Source organism: Arachis ipaensis, chromosome B8 (genome assembly GCF_059453495.1).
Source record: "Arachis ipaensis isolate K30076 ecotype BB chromosome B8, ASM5945349v1, whole genome shotgun sequence".
Classification (NCBI taxonomy): domain Eukaryota; kingdom Viridiplantae; phylum Streptophyta; class Magnoliopsida; order Fabales; family Fabaceae; genus Arachis; species Arachis ipaensis.
Window position 1 is genome coordinate 77,475,520 of NC_142443.1, and position 5,142 is coordinate 77,480,661.

Here is a 5,142-nt window from a genome sequence, read left to right on the forward strand (position 1 = left end):
AGCTTGCATGTTCTTAAACCTTTTGAACTTTTTTTTAGTTAGGAACTACATTACCATGCCACTAATTCTAACCTACTTCTCTAACTTTTAACTAAATTGACTTTCTCACTTTTCTTTTTAGTTTTCACCTTTTTCAAACTAACTCTTTTAATTCTTTTCGAGGCATGATACATGTTGTTTCTTAACAAACAAGCATTCTAAATTTTATTGTATAGATTCCTGGATTGTGATTTCTGATTAATTTCTTTGAATCCTACCTTTTGTTCATCCCAAGGATTTATCTCTTTATGACTCACTTCATGCTTTAGCTTTCACCCCTCTGTTTCCTATATTCTGTTTGTTTTGCTTACATATTATTTGCTTTTTTTTTCCTTTTCTCTATTTAATATTCTGTATCCTGTAATTTCTGTTTTCAGAATGTCTGAAAGAGGGAAAGGCAAAGCCAAGGTCACCTCCAGTAAGAGGAAAAGGTCACAGCCATCTACTGAGCCGGCGACCTTAGGCTTATATGAGCGGTACTTTAATGAGAAGGACAAGGTTGACCAAGCTACACCTTCTAACAACCCATATTAGTTTGCCAACCTATACTGTAAGCTCAGATTTGAGCACTTTGATAAGAGAAGCCTCATTGTGGAAAAGAAACTAGATGTTCCCTCTGATTTGAGGCAGTTTTCTGAGCCTCAGATTAGGGATCGGGGTTGGGTATTTCTGGACAGAGAGCTAGTGCAAGCGAACGAGACTAGGGTCTGGGAATTCAATTGCAATTACTACCGAGTGACCCTTGATGCCGTTCATCTCAGAGAAAAGCAGATTCTAATTACAGAGGAGGCTATTGAGGACATCCTCCAATTTCAGCCTAAGGTTAGCTATAAGGATGCCTTCCATCAGGCTGAGGAAGATATTAAATGCATGACTTTTGATTGGGATGCAGTGCATCATACAGTTGCCCTTCCGGATACCCCTTGGGAGCAAGGATCCAAGAAAGAGACTTCGAGAGGCATTACGTTCGACTATCTGACGAAAGAAGCCAAAGTTGTGGCAGTAGATTCTATGTACCTATGTCATGCCCAGTACCCATGCTACTGGGCTCCCGACTGATATGATAGTTCTGATTTGGTGTGTTTTAGAGGGGAAGGGGTTGTACCTTCCACGACTCATTAGGAGATACATGTACCGGGCCACTGTCAGAGGCAACCTACCATTCCCTTTTTTAGTCACATAGCTAACTCACCGGGCTGAGGCACCCTAGGAGAAGGGCGATGAGGCACCAGCCGCTCACGGTAAGGACAAGGTTATTCCTTTTGGTGACTGGTTTGGTGACCACCTAGTAGCCCGGCACAGAGACCGAGCAGCCATAGTAGCAGCTACTGAGCCGACTACTTCTTCAGCTGTAGCAGGACCATCGGCACCATCTCGAGCAGCACCATCATCCACCTCTCAGCCAGTCTACCACCTTGTGCACCACCTTTTCAAGCGCCTTGATCAGATGGAGCGTCGCACTCAGCGATGCTTTGAGTAGTTGGAGCGTCGCAACAAGCGACGCTATGCCCATCTGAAGCTGATTGTGACTATTGGGCATACTAACATCCCCTCCGAGCCTGACACACCCTCGGAGCACTCTGAGGAGAAGGAGGAGCAGGAGGAGACAGAGGAGGAGGACCAGCAGCAGACAGAGCACAAGGAAAATCAGCCTGAGCAGCCTACAGAGCCTCAGGCACCTGCACAGCCATCGCCAACAGAGCCAGCGACACTCCCTTCAGTGGGCGACGATCCTTCTCACCCAGCTTGACTGAGAGCATCGAGGACGATGCTGTGATTTAAGTGTGGGGAGGTTGCCGTCTCCGGCGGACCATATTTTGGGGAACTATTTCAGACTTTTGTTCTATTTTGCATTATTTTGTATTTTTCTTTATTTTGTTTTATTTTTCTTTTAGTACTTGATCACTTTTATTTTGTTGTATTGTTTATTCTTACTTTGTTGCATTTTGCACTTTGGGCTTGTATATATCTTAGATATTTAGCTTGAATTGCACTTTTAGTTCATTAGTTGTGATGTGGAAAAATATGGATTATTGAGCTTAGTTTACCCTTTTGCATATGAGAAATTGATTTGATTGAAAATAGGGAGTGAACTAAAAATTTTTAAATTTTCACAATCACATCATTTCATTTAGTATACATATATAATATAAGAAATGTTGGTCAAATTGATGAAATTTTCAAGGAATGTATCTTTTTCTTAAAAAAGGCATTTTAGATTCACATTGATTTGAGTTAAAACTTTTTGTAACTTGCATGATATATATATATATATATATATATATATATATATAATTGAAATATGGTATTTGAGCTAAGAACACACAACCCATGAGTTTTGAGCTTAATTGCATGGTTACATTATTTAACCATGATTTTTTTTCTTGTGTGTTTTCTTCTCTATGATTGCAATCTATGGTTTGTTCCATTCTATATGTCCATTATTTAGTGTATATTCATGCATATATATGATTGAGACCATCATTTGATATTAGCTCACTGATAAACCCATATTTTATGATATATTTTGTGCCTAATTTAAGTGATTTATTCAATCATTCACTCACTTATTCATGTTAATTGCATAGTTTTTGATGCGCATAAACTAGTTATGCTACGATTTAGGAAATTGCACGATCGGCAAAATTCCTTCCGGCAAGTGCACCGGTTATCGTCAAGTAAAAACTCACAATAGAGTGAGGTCGAATCCCACAAGGATTGGTTGAGTGAGCAATTCGGATTAGAAGTGTGTTCTAGTTGAGCGGAATCAAGAGTGAGATGAGAATTTGCGGAATGTAAAGTTGGCGGGAAAAGTAAATGACAAGAAATTAAAATGGCGGAATCTTAAATTGCATGAATTAAAGAGCAGAAACTAAATTGCTGAAATTAAAGGGAATGGGGGTGATTGCATGAATTTAATTGCAGGATGTAAAGAGAAAGTGGAAATCAGAATTGGGGGATTCATTGGGTTAAAGGAGATATTGAGATCTCCGAATCAAAACATGTTTATCTCTTCCTCAAGCAATGCGTTCATTGAATTTTGCTTGGCAATCTTATATGATTGGATCCCAATCCCTTGGCTCACCAATTCTTTCTAAAAATGAACAAATTCCCAATCCCTTGGTTTAAATGTTCATAAGAAGAGATGATGCTCTATCACTGATTATACCACACAATTTCATGAACCACAATTTGGTAGGATTACATGTCACAATATCCATCCAAACCCCAATCCAATTCATTGTGAGAAAGCTTCTCTAGCATGAATCCTCCATTCCTTTCCCAAGGTTCCGAAGGATTCCAATTATGGGTAGTTTCTTTCCCAAGACAACTACCCAATGGAATTAGATCGAGAAGCTTTCTAACAAAATTCAAGAGAAAAGATTGAAGAAGAAGATGAACTATTATTGATTCATTGAATTACAATAGAGCTCCCTAACCCAATGAAAGGGGGTTTAGTGAGTCATAGCTCTGAATTCAATTACAAAGAAAAGAAAACTAGCTCAATGAAAAGGTAAAAGTCCTCCCTAACTTAAATTCTATCGTATTTATACACTTTCTATATTGAGCTTCTGTTGAGTTTCTTGGGCTTTGAGGCCTCTCCCTGCTTTCCTTTTGCCTTGGGTTTATGATCCATAATCTTGATGAGGCTGTTGATCCAAATTCTGTAACCTTTATTGAGCCAACTTAGTGATAATCAAATAATGACACATGACTCAATAAATTGATATTTCAAACTCATCAATCCTTCAGGCCCAATCCCATAAACCATGATATTCAATTGGGTTTCATACCAAAGTAAGTTTAAGTTAATATTTGTGCTCAAAGACTAACTTAAATCACAATATTTTTGGCCCAGAAACCTTTTCCAAGAGTGGCGTTTAAGTTGCAGTTTAAGCTTAAACTGCAGCTTAAACGCCAGACACTTCCAGTGAGGCCTTTTGTAGAAGCACGTTTAAGCTTCAGTTTAAGGTTAAACTGAAGCTTAAACGTGGAAATGGAAGGAGGTAGCCCTGGAGAGTCATGTAGTCGAACACGTTTAAGCTTCAGTTTAAGGTTAAACTGAAGCTTAAACGTGGAGATAGGAAGGGCAGCCCTGGAGGTCGAACACGTTTAACCTCCAGTTTAAGGCTAAACTGGAGGTTAAACGTGGAAAAGGAAGGAGGCATCCTAGAGGTCGAACACGTTTAACCTCCAGTTTGAGGTCAAACTGGAGGTTAAACGTGGAAGCTTAGAATGGTAGCCCTGGAGGTGTCGAACACGTTTAACCTCCAGTTTGAGGTCAAACTGGAGGTTAAACGTGGAAATGGAGAAAGCAACCCTGGAGGAAAGTTCTTGGTCGAACACGTTTAAGCTCCAGTTTGAGGTCAAACTGGAGCTTAAACGTGGAAATGGCTCCCTGGTGCTCTTCCCACTCCTGGATGGCATACTCATTCTGGCGTTTAACCTCCAGTTTGAGATCAAACTGGAGGTTAAACTTCAATTCCAGCATTTCTTATCCTTCATGATTTTTGGCGTTTAAGCTCCAGTTTAGGCTTAAACTGGAACTTAAACTCCACATGTGATATTCAAGCTTCCTTTATTGATTTTGTTGCTTCCTTGCTTAGCCTCTTCTTCCCTGAAATTATCCAAACAAATACATCAAAGTCTTGCAAAATTTCATGAGAAATCTTCCATTCATAGCATTCAAGTAATATAACTAAAAACTCATGGAATTTGCATCAAAATCATATTGTTTGGATGGTTCATTGCTTTGTTCTTCATTTAACCATTTTTGGTTACTTTAAGCTCAAGAAAATGCATAAAACAACTAAAACTAACAGAAAAATGCTAGTGAAACTAGCCTATGATGCCTTGGCATCACAACACCAAACTTAATACTTGCTTGTCCCTAAGCAAGTCCTGAATTATTTGAGAAGAAAGTATGAAACAGAAAGCAATTACATTGGCTATATTAGCAAGCATTTGAAGTTCATCAGAAGGGTTTTATGCAGAAAGTTGCAGCATCACTTTTTCATACTTATCAGGTAAGATTATCACTTTTTCATTGCATCCATCAAACACTGCTATGGCCTCTTGTTATTTTTATGTCTTTGGCACTTT

General features: G+C 39.0%; 1 pseudogene; it reads left to right on the plus strand.

Annotated features, from left to right (window-relative positions):
• Positions 1 to 417: 417 nt before the first annotated feature.
• On the plus strand, positions 418 to 1,789 carry LOC148548513 (uncharacterized; annotated as a pseudogene).
• Positions 1,790 to 5,142: the final 3,353 nt, after the last annotated feature.